The sequence below is a fragment of the Bos javanicus genome, chromosome 13 (assembly GCF_032452875.1).
Source record: "Bos javanicus breed banteng chromosome 13, ARS-OSU_banteng_1.0, whole genome shotgun sequence".
Taxonomy (NCBI): Eukaryota; Metazoa; Chordata; class Mammalia; order Artiodactyla; family Bovidae; genus Bos; species Bos javanicus.
Window position 1 is genome coordinate 64,099,236 of NC_083880.1, and position 20,101 is coordinate 64,119,336.

The 20,101-nt window shown below is 40.1% G+C and overlaps 1 protein-coding gene across 9 annotated transcripts in view; it reads right to left on the minus strand.

The window, feature by feature from the left end:
* Positions 1–19,069, minus strand: part of NCOA6 (nuclear receptor coactivator 6) — a 96,260-nt gene extending 77,191 nt beyond the window's left edge. For 5 of the 9 annotated variants that reach the window (XM_061437346.1, XM_061437345.1, XM_061437350.1 and 2 more), the window contains exon 1: positions 18,981–19,069. The gene's annotated coding sequence lies outside the window, so the exon portion shown is untranslated. Of the gene's footprint in view, positions 1–1,191; positions 1,270–3,385; positions 3,465–18,980 lie in introns of those variants that run through there. The other 4 variants (XM_061437340.1, XM_061437341.1, XM_061437343.1 and 1 more) reach the window with 4 other exon arrangements.
* Positions 19,070–20,101: the final 1,032 nt, after the last annotated feature.

Here is a 20,101-nt window from a genome sequence, read left to right on the forward strand (position 1 = left end):
CCATACAACTTGCTTAAGGTCCTACTACCAAGTGACAGAGCTGTGACTAGAGCCCAGTCAGTCAGTCATAGAGGCTGGACTCTTCACTACCACCACCACCACCACCCCACTCTACTCTGTATCTCAGACCACTTGTGTACTAGGTAAAAGCATACTCAGTTCACTAAAGAAGGATAGGTTCATTCACCCATTTAACAAATATTTAGGCATACATGCCAGTTATTGTTTGAAATGTTAATGATATAATGGGGAAGAAAATATATACATGGTACCTGCTTTTATGAAGCTTACATTCTGGTAAGAATTTAGGTTTAAAGAACAGGATTCTAAAATAAAAATATTTATCCTTTATTCATATATTTATCCAAATATTTACACAAAAAAGTCACAAGTTGCATAGTGGCCAGATCTGCTTTAACTAGCTAGAACAGTGGTTCCTAAACTTGTCGGCACTTCAGAACCCTGTTGGGATCTTTTCAAAATTCCTAGGCCATATCCCCAGGCCATTAAATCACAACCTGGGGTTAGAGGTGGTGGTTGGGAGGCGGAACAAAGACATCAGTACTTTGCAAAGTTCTACTGGAGATTCCAGTGTAAAGACAAGTTTGGAAAATCACTAAGCTTGAGTTTTTATCTGTCTAAATAACGATAAAGTTCATTCATGGTGACACAGAGTGAGGTAAAAGAAAGAAAAACAGAAAAGAAAAAAACCTGTATATACTTGCCCTTCCCTGAATGACAGATTTGCAAGGTAAAGGTAGCTGTGATTGTTTTCCCCAGTGTTATGAATTCTAAGAATATTAGAAACAGAGCCAAATAATTATTTTCCTTCTTGGATTTTTCCATGCCTCCATTCTCCACCAGAATCACAGACAAATGAGATACTCACTTTTTCATCTTTTCCTGGTATTTTCCAGAAGCCAACAAAGAGTCTGCCATATAATATATAATCAACATAACTGATAAAGACATGACAATTGCTTTTCTAGTAAGCAGATCTTATTTAACTGAGTCACTTTGGGTCCAATCCACATGCCAAATGCAGCTTGCTAAAGTAAATACCCTGCGGACATTGAGATCAAAATGGCTTCTTTTTTAAAAAAGCTACTTCTTAATTCAATCCTTCGTTTAGGTTGAAAACAAATATTTTATAACTCAAACTTGGATTTGTATACTACAGAATCAACAGACCTGTTTAAGAACTCTCTGACCACTCTCAGAAAAGATAGTTAGAGGCTGAGTAGGAGCCCTCTCCATTCCATCCAGGACCTAGACAGAAAGGAAAAAGGGCAAAGAGGAAGAAGAGAAACATCAGAAAGACAAGACTTAATATAATCAAAATAAACCTATTCAAAGCAAATTTTTGTGACTGGACAAATTCCTTCTCTCTACCCCGTTTCTGCTAATTTCAGTCTAGAAAGAGTTGTAAAAAACATGAGATTACCTATAGCCACAAGTCCAGTGATTTCTTTTAAAGGAAAGCTTATTATGATCACCAAGGAAGCTTTTTCGAAACACAACAGCAATGGGTATACCAGTATGTTCATTTTATAATTCACTATCATTACAACCTGTACACTTTGTATTGTGTTATACTTTCAGTGACAAATATTAAAAAAAAAAAAAAAAACAGTAACAAAGAAAAACCAGATATATTTGTTCTGGGCAGAAGCCCTGAAGGATTCTAATTAAGAAGGTAGCAGATACAGTCTCACAGAGGTTACAACATTTGCCCTAGGTCACATATGTAGTTAGCTACTGACTTAGTCCTTCAAGTCATTTTCCTACTCGTTCTGTTGTAAAACTGTAAATAAGCTAATAATATTCAACTTTTAAATTTAACATTTACTTTCCTACTTATTCTCTGAAAAAAAATTATTACAAATGACAACTGCAAAAAACAAACAAGTAAACAAATGGAAAACACAGATGTCCTGGGTTCACAACTGTGAAACACAGGGTAACAGAATGAAAAAAGAGCTAGGTTGAGCATGGCAGGATGAGTGTGCTCCAAGTTCTAGTTGTGACCTTCCCATAAAGTTCTGCGAATTGGGGCAGGGTGCAAGCTCTCTGTGCCTGTGTGTGCTCAATCACATCTGAATCCTTGTGACCCCATGGCCAGGCTCCTCTGTCTATGGAAATTCCCACGCAAGAATACTGGAGTGGGTTGCCATTTCCTCTTCCACGGGATCTTCCTGACCCAGGGAGAGAACCCGTGTCTCCTGCACCTCCTGCACTGGCAAGTGGATTCTTTACCACTGTGCCACCTGGGAAGCCCTATGATTCCTAAATTATAAAGTGAGAGGATGGATCACTAAGCTAGAACTACAGAGGATTACAGGTTCCTTCTAGGTTTAAAAAAACTCAAGGAGTATTTATACCCCTGGAGTAGGAAATGGCAACCCACTCCAGTATTCTAACATGGAAAATACTATGGACAGAGAAATCTGGCAGGTTATAGTCCACGGGATCGCAGAATCAGACATGACCAAACATGCACACACAACAACAAACACATGGTTTCACTTTAACAAATAATCTCGCTACTCAAATGTTTTAAGCAGCTTTGTAAAATAAGAATCCTAGAATTCCTAGGTCATCTGCCTCATGAAAGTGAAGTCGCTCAGGCGCGTCCAGCTCTGTGAGACCCCATGGACTGTAGACTACCAGGCTCCTCTGACCCCATGGACTGTAGACTACCAGGCTCCTCTGTCCACAGGATTTTCCAGGCAAGAGTACTGGGGTGGATGCCACTTCCTTCTCCAAACACAAGTATATTCTTCAGCTTGTGTAAAATACAAATCTCCTAGGTTTGTTGTCTAGATGCAAATAATATAGACAATATCCTCACTACTTTACCACCACCATCACCATTAGACGTTTTTTGCATGAGTTAAACTTTACGTTCTGAAATCATTTCAGACTTAAAGAACACAAGACAGTTTTTTAAATGGAAAATATATGTGTAAAGAAGTCCCTCGTAATTTTTTTTTCATAATTTCTATCTATTATAATTTGAATACTTTCAACGGATGCATTTGTTCAACCTTCCTTTACCAATCACCTACTATGTACCAGGCTCTCTGCTAAATAGATTCCTGCTCCTGAAGTTACTATATAAGAAACAAAAAAATTGTGGAATGGATAATTTAAATAAGATTTTCATGAATGCCTACGTCTGGATATTACACCTCTACCGCTTTAAAAGTTAAGTTGGCCTTTAAACCACATAGCCTTCAATGTTTCAAGATAAGGCATTTTTAAAATTGTATTAATACACAGTTAAATATAAACTGTCAAAGACAATTTGCCATGGCACAACTAGTGTAAGATCCAATTCTATCCTCCTTACATCATTTCATAAGATTCTTATAAAAACTCTTACATGTTTCCTGTTCCTCAGTCCAGGGCTCCCAAGGGAAAACTTACGTAAACCTCCAGTCAAATCACAGAAACGCAGTGCCCTGAAAAAATGAACAAAACTCCTGCTGAGGAGACTGGCGTTTCACTACCGTAAACTTCCTGGTTTGCTCTTTGTAGGCATAATAGACGACTGAAGAGATTAGGGAATATTAACATTAAATCTAAATTTCAATCCTGACATTTTATTAATAGTATAAGAAACAAAAGATAAATTTGTGAAATACAATCTTTACCTCCAAGTCTTTTCATTTTTCTTATATTTCGTATTCATAAAAGAACAGATGCAACATATGTGTAATTATGAAGCCTCATAATAAAATAAATATTTGTGGGAAAAATATGTGAAATACAAAATCTGAAATCCCTAAACTAACACAGATACACACAGTTGACCCTTGAACAGCTCAGGAGTTAGGTGCTCTGGTCCCAGGAGCATTCAAAAATCTGAGTATAAGTTTACAGTCAGCCCTCCATATTTGTGGTTTTACATTCATGGATTCTACCAACTATGGATGTGTAGCACTGCAGTAGGTATTTACTGAACAAAATCTGCATATAAGTGGATTGGCACAGTCAGACCATGTTGTTCAAAGGTCAACTGTAGTTAATAATTTTAATTGAGCATAATCAGCAGAGTAAGTCAGAGGCTCAACGAGAGTTTTCCCATCTTGTTAGATACCATGGTAAGAGGATAAAGTAAAATTTAGAAAAAAACTACACTATACATCATGTTCTAATAGTGAACCACTACATTCTTTCATTCAGAATAAAGCTTCAGTCAGAAAACTGTGCAAGAGGACTTCCCTGGTGGTCCAGTGGTTAAGCTTCTACACTTCCAAAGCAGGGGGCATGAATCCGATCCCTGGTTGGGAAACTAAGATCCTGCCTGCCTCGAGGCCAAAAAAAAAATTCTAGTCTTTTAATCCATGCTGTAATATACAAATGACACTGAAATGTTGACCAAATCTTACAATGTAGGAAGTAATAATTAAAAAAAAAAAAATCCCTAAACATAACTTGACAAGATTCTGAGCAACATCAGAGGGCCCCAGGTCCAATACCCTCATGGAACACACACAAAAAATTAAGGCCCAAGTAAATAATTTGTCCAAAGCTTCTCAGTAGGAGGGAAGTCTTTCATTTCATGTATGACACTTCTTTCAAAAGAAATACTTCATTTTAAAAGCAGCAGCAAAGTATGTTATATAATGATAATGAACGTTGCCCTGCCTTAAGAAAGCGTTGGAAAACAACTTTTAGAGAACAATGGCTTTCTTTCTCTATTAAGTTTCTAACAAGAAACTGTTAAATCATGAAATCTGGGCTCTAAATTACAAAAAGTCCTTAGACCATCATTCTAAGAGTCTGCCAGTGTTTCTTTTTCTCCACTATCTTAGCATACAATCATCCCTCAGTATCCATGAGGGATTGACTCCAGGACCATCCCCCCCTCAAAACCAACATCCACAGATGCTCAAGTCCCTCATATAAAATGATGTAGTATTTGCATATAACAGCACATCTGATCCACATACTAGAAATCATCTTTAGATTACCTATAATACCTAACACAATGTAACTGATATGTGAACAGTTGTCAAAACAGTTGTAAATACAAGGTAAATAGTTTCCAGTCCTGAGAAATTCAAGTCTTGCCTTTCAGAACTTTCTGGATAATGCTTTCAATCTCTGGCTGGTTGAATCTGCAGATGAGGAACCCACAGAAAGAGTAAAATGTATTCAAAGACAGTTTTGTCAGGCCTTTTTTTTTTTTGCTTTATACCCTTATAATTGTCACGTTCTTTTAAAAATCAAACACTGAAGTCCTTAGATCAGCTTTCGAGTTCTGTAGCTACCATTTCATCATAATTGATGACCCAGAATATACTTGACAAACCTGCAGACAGAATTGTTATTAGATGAATACACTATTATTTTCAAACACAGGTACAGCATCCAAATTGACTTGGAAAAACCAGAAAAGCATTTCTTCAAAATCAAGAGAGATTGTTTAAAATAATTATATCCCTAAACAATGAAGAAAGAAGTTTTGATCAAGAGAAGAAATTCAATAGCACAATAAACAGGCTCATCTATATTAAACAACAAAGAAATTTTTGCCCAAGTTGCAAAAATGAGAAATACAAAACTAAAAATTAACAAGACAAAAATATAGAAAAAAAAAATTAGAATTATTAACTTCAGTGGAATGGTGGTGACCAAGACATGAACCTAGAAATCATAAAGAAAAAGACTGACAGACATGATTAGATAATTAAAATAGTCTATATGTCGAACAAACCACAAAGTCAAAAGCCAACTGAGAGACCGGGATAATATATCTGCACCATGTGACAAAAAAGGGGTTAAGACCCCAAATACACAGAATAGCTATTTAAAGCTGATAAAGAACTGGCGAAGTTGATAAAGACAGCCAAATGAAAAACTCAAGAGTACAAGAAACAAAAATAAATTCTGAGTGTTTGGGGGCTGGGTTTGTAAAACAACTTATGAATTCAGGACTTAACTCTCTTTCAAAAAGAAAAAGAAATTGTTTTATTCCAGAGCTTTACGCTTCTTAGTTTTGCCTGCTTACAATGATTTTTAAAAAGCAAACATCACAGGATTCTGTCAAAGAAATGTCCCCTACTGTATATATATCTGCAATCTGTAAGGTTTTTCTTGGTTAAATTATATTTGACTTAAGCTATACCTTAAAACTTGAAATTTATCTTTTATAACGCATCATTCTTTGTTACACTATATAAAATTTTTAAATGCACAGTACAAACTTAAAAGGAAAATATCAAATCTACACTGAACAAACGGTCAAACGAATGAAAAACTAGCTCAAGACTAAAAAATACTCATCAATGATAAAAATAAAAAACACATTTTCTACTCACAAAAGAAAAAAAAGACACAACTTCACAGGAGAGATCTGGCAGTTACAATCTTAACCCTATGATAAAAGTTAACATCAACAGGGGAAAACCAGACATTTATGCACCTCGTGATATGATGCGATGTAAAAAAATGTATTAAATATTTTTGTCAAAATGTTAGGCTACAATCTAATCACGTCTTAAACCTTCCAGTTGAGGAAAATACAAGGAACAAGTTAAATGCCACAAAGAAAACACACAGGCATATTCAGGATGTGGGACAAACAAGAAAAATGCTCAGGTCTTGACAAATCAATGCCTTGGAGGGTAGGGGGAGGTGAGAGAGCAGATAAGAAATGGGAATTGCTTCAGATTTAAAAAAAAAAGACTACAAAAATAACAAATACAAATACAATGCATAGTTCTTAAATTGATTCCACTTCAAATAAGTCAGTTGTAAAAGTCATTATAGAAACAACTGGAGAAACAAATAGAAACTTAATGTTTGAAACATTAAGGAATTATTGATAATTTTGTTCCCTGTGATAATGGTGTTGCAATAATGTAGGAAAATGTTCTTATTTGTGAGAGATGCATGCTAAAGTATTTAAAGGCATACTATTATGATGTCTTTATTTTAAAAAGGTTTAACCTAAGAAGTATATTAGTAAATGTATGGCAACATACTGAATTGTTCATTGAACTATTTCTGGAAGGGTCTTTTGGGAATGTTTGAAATTTTTTTCATAATAAAACATTTAAAATATCAAAAATCCCACAAAACTGTGATATATCACTATTACGTGTGTAAGCCTGCTTAGTTGCTCTGTTTTGTCCAACTCTTTGCAACCCTTTGGACTGTAGCCTGTCAGGCTCCTCAGTCCATGGAATTCTCCAGGCAAGAATACTGGAGTGGGTTGCCATGCCCTCCTCCAGGGGATCTTCCTCATACAGGGATCAAATCCGTGTCTCCTGCATTGCAGGTGGATTCTTTACCCACTGAGTCATCAGGGAGGCCTCAATCACTATTACAGTAGAAGAAAAAAATGATAAAATCTACTGTTAACTATAGTAGAACTGTATAAACTGGTAGTTTACTAAAGAATAATCTAACAATATAGCGAAAAAGTGATATCTTTAGACCGAACTGAATTATTTTAGGAAATATAGTCTAAGAAAAAAATGGGGGGGAGGATAAAAAGCTGTTCAGTTCAGTTCAGTTCAGTTGCTCAGTCGTGTCCGACTCTTTGCGACCCCATGAATTGCAGCACACCAGGCCTCCCTGTCCATCACCAACTCCCGGAGTTCACCCAGACTCACGTCCATCGAGTCAGTGATGCCATCCAGCCATCTCATCCTCTGTCGTCCCCTTCTCCTCCTGCCCCTAATCCCTCCCAGCATCAAGGTCTTTTCCAATGAGTCAACTCTTCACATCAGGTCAGTGGTATAATTTAGAATTGCAAATAAAAAATAAAAACAAACTGGAAATCATCCAAATGCCAAATAACCAGAGAGTATTTAAACTTTACTGCAGATTCATTAAAAATGATGACTATGTTGACATGTAGAAAAGTGTATCAATATAATGCCAAATGAAAGACTATAAAAAACTATATGAAAAGACTGTATGCATATGATGACTAGGAAGTTATGTTTGTAATATTTAAACATAATTTTTAAAATGTCATGAAGACACATGCTCTTAGAGAAAATATGTGCGATGCAAATACAGAACCAGGAAGAAATGCCTGGGCACAAAGAAGGAAATGCACCTGAGCACGGCTGTTGACCACAATTTGAATGAATAGTCATAATTTAATGTCCACAGTCCTACTGTGGACAAAAGTCAACAGAACTATCATTGTAAGGATACAGAAAAGAATATCACTGGCTTGGATAGTACAGAATCTTCCTCAGTTCTTTCCATTAGTCAGATGTTTTTAAAAGACATGGAAAGAAACTGAAAATGGTTCAGAGAAAAATCAAGAGGCAAAAAATAGGATGGAAAATCAGTGATTCTGAAGGAAAGTTTGAAGGAAAAATGAATAACAACATGATTATAAATCCAAAGAGAGGCTTCTGAATAGAATAGAGACCCTAAAAATGCAGCTGTGTATCAATGCCCACAGGTGACTGATCAAGAGGCTAGTAAAATCCTCGTGTGCTGTGGTGGTGTTTTCTGCCTATGAGGAATTTCTGGACTGTCCTGGTGCAAAGTTACTGGCATGGGCAAATGAGGGAGACTGAGTGTGTTAAGTCACTAACTATTTGTTTATCCAAGTTCACCTGATCACAGAAATCTCCCTAAAGCTTGAATTAATTATCCAAAGTCTGAATTAGTTATCCACCGTTTCAAAACTCTGCAAGGGCTATCCTGCTCCCACACACTACCCACTCAGCAGCACTCAAATATCTGAGATGTGGTATCTAGGACCTCAATGCATTTACTCTGCCTTCATCTTCTCACAACTCCTCAGTACACCAGCAAACCAGACTTCTTTATCTCATTTCCCAAATATTCCTTACAATCTACTATGTCCATCATTCCCTTAGTTCTTCTTTCCTTAACTCAGTTCATTCTAGTTTTACTCTTCCATTTAATTAGCAAATTTTAATATTTCTGTATCATGCCACCTGTTTTAAGTTGAATCTCATCTCCCCAAAGAGATTTAAAATCCTAACCCTGAGTACCATAGAATGTAACCTGATTTGGAATCACTACAGATGCAATTAGTTAAGATGGGGTAGACCCCCAATCCGATATGACTAGTGCCCTTATAAGAGAGAAATCTGGATACAGAGGCACAAAGGTAGAATGCTATGTGACAACAGAGACAGAAACTGGAGTGAAGTAGCCGCAAACCAAGAAATGTCAAGAATTGATGGAAGCTAGGAAGAGGTAATGGAGAAGGCAATGGCACCCCACTCCAGTACTCTTGCCTGGAAAATCCCATGGATGGAGGAGCCTGGTAGGTTGCAGTCCATGGGGCCGCTAAGAGTCGGACACGACTGAGCGACTTCACTTTCACTTTTCACTTTCATGCACTGGAGAAGGAAATGGAAACCCACTCCAGTGTTCTTGCCTGGAGAATCCCAGGGACGGGGGAGCCTGGTGGGCTGCCATCTATGGGGTAGCACAGAGTCGGACATAACTGAAGCAACTTAGCAGCAGGAAGAGGCAAGGGGAAGAATTCTACTCCAAGTCTCAGAGGGAGCACAGCCCCATTGACACCTTGCATTCAGGTTCTAGCCTCAAGAACTGTGAGAGAATAAATTTTTTTTGTTTTAAGTCACCCAGTTTGTGGCAGTTTGTTATGGCAGCCCTAGGAAACAAATACACTACCTTTGCTATGAAGCGGTCCCTGATTCTTCAAGTAGAAGTAATCTCTCCTGAGTTCCCATAGCACTTACTATTTCATTTAAAACACACTTTCCCCTCTTTTATTTATGTTCACATCACTTCCCCAGATCAATTTGTTTCCTAAAAGGCAGGAGCTAACAAATCAACTATATACAGACCTCAACAGTGGTAGGTAGTCAGCATATACTGACTTTCATAATTAACTTTTTCTCAATACATAATCATTCTGATTGTAAAACGTCTGAATGAGTTATCCCCATATATACTGAAGAGTTACACAAAACCTCAGATGAAGATTCATTTTCTTTAGGAAGCGGTCCTAGATCCAAACGTACTTATATTAATTATATCAATATATATTACACTTAGATATGTGCATGCATGTATATGTACATTCTACTGATGGCTGATATCCACAATGGAAAAGAATGTTATTGATTTGTAATTGATCTAGTCAAATGCTGGTTTACTTAATATCTTCCTACTTTTACTGGTATTTGGCAGTTAACCTGTGTCTTTGAATTTCTCCAAAATGTTTGAATTTTTAAGTCTGTATTTGATAGAACACAGCCTTACTTCCATGTCACATTTAAATTTATGGCAAGGGACTTAATCTTTTGACCAATTTCCCTGAGTAAAATCCAAAACAGGCATCTGATTCACAAATCTGCAACCAGTTATTTCTTCCTGAGTGAGACTGCAGTCTGGTCTTAAGAAAATATACATAAATGTACTAATATTCAACAGGTTTAATATCAGTAAAGGAGCTGGTTTTTGGCAATTTTTGTTGCCTCTTTGTGTATGGGAGGGCTTGCAGCTGATTAATGCTAAATACAAACCAAATATCTATTTAAAATATGAATACCCTCTGAATTTGGTGATCATTAATATTATTAAGACTGACGTAGTTTTTCTCCCAAGTTGAGATATAATTGATATACAATATTGTATAGGTTTAAGAAGTACAATGAGATGGATGCAAATATGTATTGAGAAATGTCTATTATAATAAGGTTAGTTAACATACCATCACCTCACATAATTACCATTTTTTATGTGTATGGTAAAAACATTTAAGATCTATTCTCTTAGCAGCTTTCAAATATATACCACAGTACTATTAATTATAGTCACCATGCTGTACGTCAGACTCCTAGAACTTATTCACCTTGTAAGTTTATACCCGTTGATCAAATCTCCCCCATTTCTCCCATCTCCTGGCTCCAACAACCACCATTCTACTCTTTTGTTTCTATGAGTTTGGGTTTTTAACTGACATAGCTAACATTAACTGAGTGTTAATATTCTAACTGAAACAGAATATACAATTCTTCACAAGTTAAAAAAGAAGCAGTTCTGGCCTTTCACTTTGTAGGCTCTCTATATAAAATATAGTCTATCACCAAATTATAAGGCTGCATTTACTCCCTCTAACAAAACCATAGTATTCTCTTTATGTACACATCTATATATACCTCTAGTCATTTATTAATTAACTCAGCAAATGTTCAATGAGCTCCTTTTTAGAACAAGGTAAAGTAGAAAAAGATTATAAATTTTTAAAAAATAAATAAATGCGACAGACAACACAGTAAGTAGACACCAGAGCTGAAGGAAAGGAGAGATATAGTCCCAGCCCTTAAGGAACAACCAATTCGGTGAGGAAGGAAGAGGAAACTACCTCCATCTCTCTCCTTTCTCACCTTGCTGCTCCTGTATTTTATGACCAGGCTTACTTTCCCAATGTACAGATTTCATTATGTCACTGCATAGCCAAGCACTTTTGATGACTTCCCATTACTTAATCAATTCTAAACTTCTCAGCCTCAAACTGAAGAGAATTCAAAGCCTTCTATGTATAGTATGCAGAGATTAAGAACACAGGCTTTGGAAATGGACTGCCTAGACTCATTCTCTATCAATTGTTAGTTCTATTTCTCAGTTTCCTTATCTACAAAAAGGGGATTAAAAATTAGTGCCTATCTCAAAGGGTTACTGTGAGGATGAAATGAAATGCCGCTTGTAAAATGCCTGGCACATTATCTGGCAAATGTTATGCATGCGAAAAATGAGAGCTACTTCTACTATTATTACTGTTGTTCAATCTCCACTTCCAGCCTCAACTTTAACAACATTCCTGTGACAATCCTGTTCTCCAATCAAACTAGACTCTTTACTATCTCTTAAACACCCATCTCTACATTCATGCTTTCCCTCAGCCTGGAAAAATACTGTCTCATCTTCAAGTTGTAAGATCCTAAACATTTTTGGCAATCCTGCTTAAAAGGTCTTCTCTTTCAGGTACCATCCTCCGATAGCCCAGCTCCATAACACATTATATATACACTCCACATGACACAAATCCTGGCTAAATTTATCCTTGTATTCTGCAGAGTTCTAGACCAGTGTACATGATAGGGTTCAATTTGCTGACAAATAAATAAATGCCTGTATTTCCTCTCTGTCATCCAAATAAATGCTCTCTTGGAAAACAGCTCCCTATCACAAGTAAAAAGATCTCTTCTGTAGTATTTCATAAAGCTGGTCAGCTATTATCTATTACCAATGTGGTAATTTCTAATATAGTATCCAGCACATAGTAGATGCCTAAATATTCAATGATTTGAATTTCATCTCATCTTTTTTAACTTCAATGATCAATTTATTCATTATGACTAAGAATGACTCAATCTTAAAATGGAATTTAGTTTTTACCTGCCCCCAGACTCATCTATGGAGAAGGCAATGGCAACTCACTCCAATACTCTTGCCTGGAAAATCCCATGGACGGAGGAGCCTGGTAGGCTGCAGTCCATGGGGTCACTAAGAGTCGGGCACGACTGAACAACTTCACTTTGACTTTTCACTTTCATGCACTGGAGAAGGAAATGGCAACCTACTCCAGTATTCTTGCCTGGAGAATCCCAGGGACAGAGGAGCCTAGTGGGCTGCCGTCTATGGGGTCGCACAGAGTCTGACACAACCGAAGCGACTTAGCAGCAGCAGCAGCAAACTCATCTGTCAGTTTCTGGCCATCCTGACAATATCTCGATATGTCCCTTATTAGTTTGGGAGAAGTAATATATAAAACTTTGATAAAGTCAGAACTAGAAAACCAAATGCCTGTAGGGGATAAAGTAAATGAACAAAACAAGAGAGTACTAAAAACTGCAAAGAACTACAGGGAGGAGTTCCACTCCAGCAGATAGTCTAAGGCAGCAGCTAAAATTAAGCAGCCACCTGGAAGCATCTCCTGAAATACTTAGCATCTCAGCCATTCTCTTTCAATCTGAAAACTGAATAAAATCTACAACTGAGTCGAGCATACTGAGCTTCCACTCTTGCCTAGGAATCATAAATGAACAATGCTAAATAATAAGTAATAGCTAACATTATTGAGCATTTTCTAGATGCCACTCTGTTCTACATGTTATAAGAATTAGCTTACTTAATCCCCACAACAACTCTCTTTTCCTTATTTTAAAGATGAGAAAACCAAGGCACAAAGCGGTTATGCAACGTGTCCAAGGTACACAATTCACAAACAATGGAGCTGGAAACAGGGCCTTCAATAGATTTCACCAAAAAGAGCTCACGGTATGAAGAAAGAGTACCATTCAATAAATGATGCTGGGATAATTAATTGTACATCAGAAAAAATGAAATGACTCTACCTCACACCACACACACATGTCAATTCCAGATAAGAGATCTAAACATAAAAGGCAAAAAGATAATATAAAGAATAGCTTCAAAATCTTGGGAGAGAAAAAGATAAACTTGATTAAAATTCAAAACTTTTTAACAACTTAAAGAGATATAAAAACATTAGCAACAAACCAGGAAATGATATCTGCAATACATATAATCAACAAAAGGATTAATAATCAAAAAATATGAGGAAATCTTTTGAAAAAGACAACCCAATAGAAAAAAATGACAAAACAGGCCCCAGGAAGGTCTGTAAAACTGTAAAAACCTGGCAAGAACCGGTTGTCACACAGTGGACCCCAAAACAGTAAACCATGGCACCACTGACCAATATAAAATATTCAGGGATCTATGTCATGCTGCAGATACACAGAGCATGGGGAATCCGGCCAGAAAGACGGTGCCAAGATGGTTATTCTTCATCACATAAGAACTGGATGGTAAATCAGAAGTTTAATGTCCAACATTCAGACACACAGATCAGGAACTGGCAAATATCTTTGGTAAAGGGCCAGAAAGTAAATATTTTCAATTTTGTGAGCTATATATTCTCTGTCACAACTATTTAACCTGCCATTGCTAGTATGAAAGCAGACAAAAGCAATATGTAAATGAGTGTGCCGATGTTGCAATAAAACTTTATTTACATAAACAGGTGGTGGAACAGATTTGATGCATGGGCCACAGTCTGCCAAGACCTGACATTGATAGTTATGATTTCCCTACTCTAGGAATACTTTCCCAGTCTATTGACACATGATTTTCTTAAGCAATAAACGACATCACACTTGACAGCTCTGCACTGGCTTCCAAAAGTATTATTCTACAAAAAAAAACCTTTTTCCTTATTATCTGCAGCAATCCACACTCATTTTCCTTTCACTCCTTTTTTAAACCTCTTTGACTGCCACCCCAAACTAGAAATCTAAAAAATTCCCCTTCTTGCTCATCACTCACAATGTAATTATATCAACACTTGAAAATTCTAACTCTATTCAACGTGCCCAGCTTCTGCCTTGGTTCAGGCCCTCATTCCCTCATTACTTCTTTTCTGCTCTCCAATCCATCCTCCCTCCAAAACACATTCATTTATCTCCTAAAAATTAAACCTCATCGTAACTCCACTGCTTGAAAGCCTTGAATGCCTCTCTAAAAGCCAAGGATTCAGTCCAAATTCCTTAGCAAGGTCCTTCAACCCAGGTTCCAAACAACCTTCGCAGTCTCATCTCCAACCACTCTTTCACACACACACACTATGCTGCAGACACGTTCAATTACATTCCCTGAAAATGTATGTCCTTGCGTGAAAGCTCTTCTCTCTTCTGCATCTGGCAAACTCTTTTACCCTTCAGGACACATCTCAAGTCTCACTTATTTCCAAAGCCTTCCCTGATCCTAGAGCAGAGACTTGCCTACCTGTGTCCTAAGAACCTGACAGTTCTCCTTTGGCATTTAACATCCTGAACGGTCACTATTGACATGTTCACTTCTCTCATGGGACTGAATATCCAAAGTGAAAAGACCCTATCCTGCCTTAAAGACCTGTGACTCCTCACAGCCTATCATAATGGATGATATAAATAGATGTCTCAGCGAACAGTAAATGTCTGTTGAATGGAAGTCATCCTTTGTGGTTCCTTAACCTGGGATTCACAGATGGGAGTTCACAGACAGAATTCCGGGGGAAGGGGGGGAGGGGCTGTGAAGTTGGACAGGAAAAAAATTACTTTATTTTCACTAACTTCTAATTGAAGTTACCATTTTATTCAAATATGAACATAGGCAGTAAGCCATTCCTGTATTAGCAGATCTGTGATTCTACTACTGTAATCACAGATATCTTTATATCATATTATAGTTATTGCAGATATCTTAAAGAATTATGTTCATTTGATATAATTATCAGACCCACCACTAGATCTAATTTCTTAATTTGCTGATAAAGAAGTATATCTATATTACATCACAATTTGTATATTGCAGTAACTGCATTTCAATACAATTGGTTTCTCTATAACCCCATGTATTTTGTTTTATGCAATTAAAAATATTATTCTGAAAGGGATCCATAAGCTTTGCTAGACTGCCAACAAAGGTCCATCTAGTCAAAGCTATAGTTTTTCCAGTAGTCATGTACAGAGAGAGTTGGACCGAAAGGAAGCCTGAGCACCGAAGAATTGATGCTTTCCAACTGTGGTACTGGAAAAGACTCTGGAGAGACCCTTTGAGTGCAAGGAGATTAAACCAGTCAATCCTAAAGGAAATCAATCCTGAACATTCACTGGAAAGACTGATGTTGAAGCTCCAATCCTTTGGACACCTAATGCCAAGAGCCAACTCACTAGAAAAGACCCTGATGCTGGGAAAGATTTGAGGGCAGGGGGAGAAGAGGGCGACAGTGGATGAGATGGTTGGATGGCATCATCAACACATTGTACAGGAATCTGAGAAACTCTGGGAGATAATGAAGGACAGGGAAGCCTGGAATGCTGCAGTCCATGGGGTGGCAAAGAGATGGACACAACTTAGTGACTGAACAACAAAAAAGGGGCCCATGGTACAGACAAGATGAGACTTTCCTGCATTAGATAGACCCAAAACAAATGAATCATGTTGCTGAATAAGGATACTAAACATATATTAAAAATATCATTGCTATGCACTCATCTCACACGCTAGTAAAGTAATGTTCAAAATTCTCCAAGCCAGGCTTCAGCAATATGTGAACCATGAACTTCCTGATGTTCAAGCTGGTTTTAGAAAAGGCAGAGGAACCAGAGATCAAATTGCCAACATCCGCTGGATCATGGAAAAAGCAAAAGAGTTCCAGAAAAACATCTATTTCTGCTTTATTGACTATGCCAAAGCCTTTGACTGTGTGGATCACAATCAACTGTGGAAAATTCTGAAAGAGATGGGAATACCAGACCACCTGATCTGCCTCCTGAGAAATTTGTATGCAGGTCAGGAAGCAACAGTTAGAACTGGACATGGAACAACAGACTGGTTCCAAATAGGAAAAGGAGTACGTCAAGGCTGTATATTGTCACCCTGTTTATTTAACTTATATGCAGAGTACATCATGAGAAACGCTGGACTGGAAGAAACACAAGCTGGAATCAAGATTGCCAGGAGAAATATCAATAACCTCAGATATGCAGATGACACCACCCTTATGGCAGAAAGTGAAGAGGAACTCAAAAGCCTCTTGATGAAGGTGAAAGTGGAGAGTGAAAAAGTTGGCTTAAAGCTCAACATTCAGAAAACGAAGATCATGGCATCCGGTCCCATCACTTCATGGGAGATAGATGGGGAAACAGTGGAAACAGTGTCAGACTTTATTTTTCTGGGCTCCAAAATCACTGCAGATGGTGACTGCAGCCATGAAATTAAAAGACGCTTACTCCTTGGAAGGAAAGTTATGACCAACCTAGACAGCATATTCAAAAGCAGAGACATTACTTTGCCAACAAAGGTTCGTCTAGTCACGGCTATGGTTTTTCCTGTGGTCATGTATGGATGTGAGAGTTGGACTGTGAAGAAGGCTGAGCGCTGAAGAACTGATGCTTCTGAACTGTGGTGTTGGAGAAGACTTTTGAGAGTCCCTTGGACTGCAAGGAGATCCAACCAGTCCATTCTGAAGGAGATCAGCCCTGGGATTTCTTTGGAAGGAATGATGCTAAAGCTGAAACTCCAGTATTTTGGCCACCTCACGTGAAGAGTTGACTCATTGGAAAAGACTCTGATGCTGGGAAGGATTGGGGACAAGAGGAGAAGGGGACGACAGAGGATGAGGTGGCTGGATGGCATCACTGACTCAATGGACGTGAGTCTGAGTGAACTCCGGGAGTTGGTGATGGACAGGGAGGCCTGGCGTGCTGCGATTCATGGGGTCGCAAAGAGTTGGACACGACTGAGCGAGCGACTGATCTGATCTGATCTGATGAACATCTTCATAACCTTTTTGCTGAAAGTCTTTTTTGATTATATGGGGCCCTGGGACAACTCTAACAAAACTGAGAATTCTCTCATAGCCCATGGGGACTTTGAACTCTTCTATCATGATGGAATTTTAATTACAGTCATGATAGAGATCCATTGTTCACTGTTACCTTTTAGGCTTTTTGTGTCCCTTTGCTGTACAGTAAACACCTAGCAAAGAAGGAGCATCTCTTAAGACTCTATTTAAAGATACAAGTCAAAAAGATTCTGAAGATAACTTCTTCGCACAAACAGAAGTACACTAGAGATTACCAAATAGCTAGTTATCTATACTTTTCTCCTATCCCCCTCAGTTTTTGTACTGACAAACTCAATACAAAAAGAACTTACTTAGTAGTTCTTTGATATATGCTGCCATACTTGACTTTTTAATACTTTTCGCCCGCCTGGCAAATTCCTCTAAGGCGGTTGTGTTGAATAAGGAGGCAACAGGCCTGAGTTCTAGTACTACTTCTGCCATTTACTGGTTAGATCTTGAGAAGTCAACTTTACTTTTCTGAGTCTCAGCTAAAATAACTACATAATCTGAAATCACTACAAGATCTAAGGCCTTTGCAGTTTTCACACATTTAATCCTTTACCATTCTCACGGCTTCAATAACGCCTTTCTGATGACCTCCCCAGGTGACACTGCTCTTAAAAAACAGTGGGCTGTCCCCTTCCTAGGAAGACACCTTGGGTCACCGCCCACAAACAGCCGGGTCCCTCCTTTTAAAGACACACACACAAACTCCCTAAGTTGATGAAGGCTCTCTCTCTTCTTGCCAACCAGTTCCACTCTGCATTCTTTTGCTGGCCAGCTCCTGCACCCAAACCTCAATCCCCCTTCTCTCTCTTCTTCATCAAAGCCTTACTTTTTCTGTTGCTCTTGCCAATGCGGAGTGCAGGATCCTGGGGGCACATATGTCCTCAGTCCCTTGGGAGTTACACGGACTTGCTCCGCAACTCTAACGACTAGACCAGTCTGATATTCGCCTCTGTACCGAAAGGGCCCCCATTTCCAATCAACCCTTTCACCACCACCACCCCGCCCCCCGCCAAGAACTGTCCCAGCCCTGACAGCCTGGGCTCAAATCCCACGCCCCGCCGCGCCCTGCCGGCCTGGGGTCCTGAACATGGGCCACGACCTAACCCAGCTCCAGTTCCTGCTCTCCAAGCCCCACGGATCCCGGTCCCGATCCAGTTTGGATCCAGCGACCCTTCTCGGCGACCCCGGCCACGACCCCACGTCCGACTCCCTCCAGTTCCTCAGGCCTGGAGCGCCACCCCGTGCAGACCCCGGCCGGCTCAGCACTCCCTCAGCTCCCGGACACCGAGTCCCGCACCCTCCCCACCACTGCCGGGCCCCCAGCGGTCCCCAGCGCCCGCGCCCGCAGGCCCCGGGCCCGCTCCCCAACATGGCGACGGGGACACGAGCGCGGCGGGCGGGCGGGGCGGCTACGGGCCGGGACCGCACAGGGGCCGTGCTCCACGGTCCGCCGGCGCCATTTTCCCGCGCCGGGCCCGGGCGGCGCCTCCTTCCCGCGGAGCCAGCCGGGCCGGCACCGCGGACGCCCGGCGGGCCCACCCCTTACGGGCCCGCGTCGCCGTCAGCTCACCTGAGCGCGGCCCCGGCCCTCCCGGGCGGGCCTCGGAGCACCGGCCCGGGCCGTGCGTGCCCGCGGCCCTCCGTGTGTCTGTCGGTCCGTCCTCGCGTGCGCCCGTCTATCCGGCCGTCGGCGCCCGGCCGCCCGCAGCCCGACCCGGCTGGGCCTCAGGGAGCCGGCGGGGAGGGGGATGGGCCGGACCGGGTCGGGGAGGGAGGGGGAGGGAGGGAGAGAGGGTGGGAGCGCGGGAGAGGGCGGGGCAGGGCGGGGGCGGGGCCTTGGCCACGTGACCAAACGTCCCCGAGCGCGCGGGGCCGAGCGCGCGCCAGCTCGGTTGGGTGCAGAGCTCGGAGCCGGGATATGAGATTGTTTGTCTCCTGGAGCTGTAATATTGCCAGTGGCTGCTGCTCCCATCTTGGAGTCACTGCACAGCCGTATGGGAACCCTCTAAGCTGAGTGTTCTTGGGCAAGTCAACTCTCCAATCCTCAGTTTATGCACCTGAGATATGGATATAATAATAGTCTTTGCAAAGAGGAAATTAGGGAAAGCATGGAAAGCCCTTGGCACAGTGCCTGATACATAGTATCTAATAATGCTAATGATGATAAAGATCATCTTTAGCCTTTATTACTGATGTCTGCCTGTAAGTCCCATCACTGTGACCCTAGCAGACTCAGTGGGTACAAGAGAGTGTGGCCCTTTCCCCCTCTTCCTAAATGTAGGGAGGCCTCCCAAGCACTGGGCTTGATGCCTGTCCTAAAGGCCTGGATTCAGATCTGGCTTTCACTCTCGATAGCTGTGTAATTTTCCTTTGCCTCAACTTCAACTTCCTCATCTGTGAAATGGGAGTTAAGGGTCTATTACAAGCATCCTGTTAGATAGATAAGCAGGGGATTCTTAGCTGATTATACAGCTCAGGCATATTGGTCTCATCTAAGAAAAATCAGAGTCGTTTCATTCCACCAATATATTTATTGAGCACACACTATGTGCTTGGAGTGGTGCAGTAGCCCTCTAAGGCCAGTCCACATTCTCCCTGGCTCCCCTCCAACCTATTCTCCACCCTGCTGTCAGAGCAATATTTCTAAGTCAAAAATCTGATCATGTCTCTCCTCTATTTAAAACTATTTGA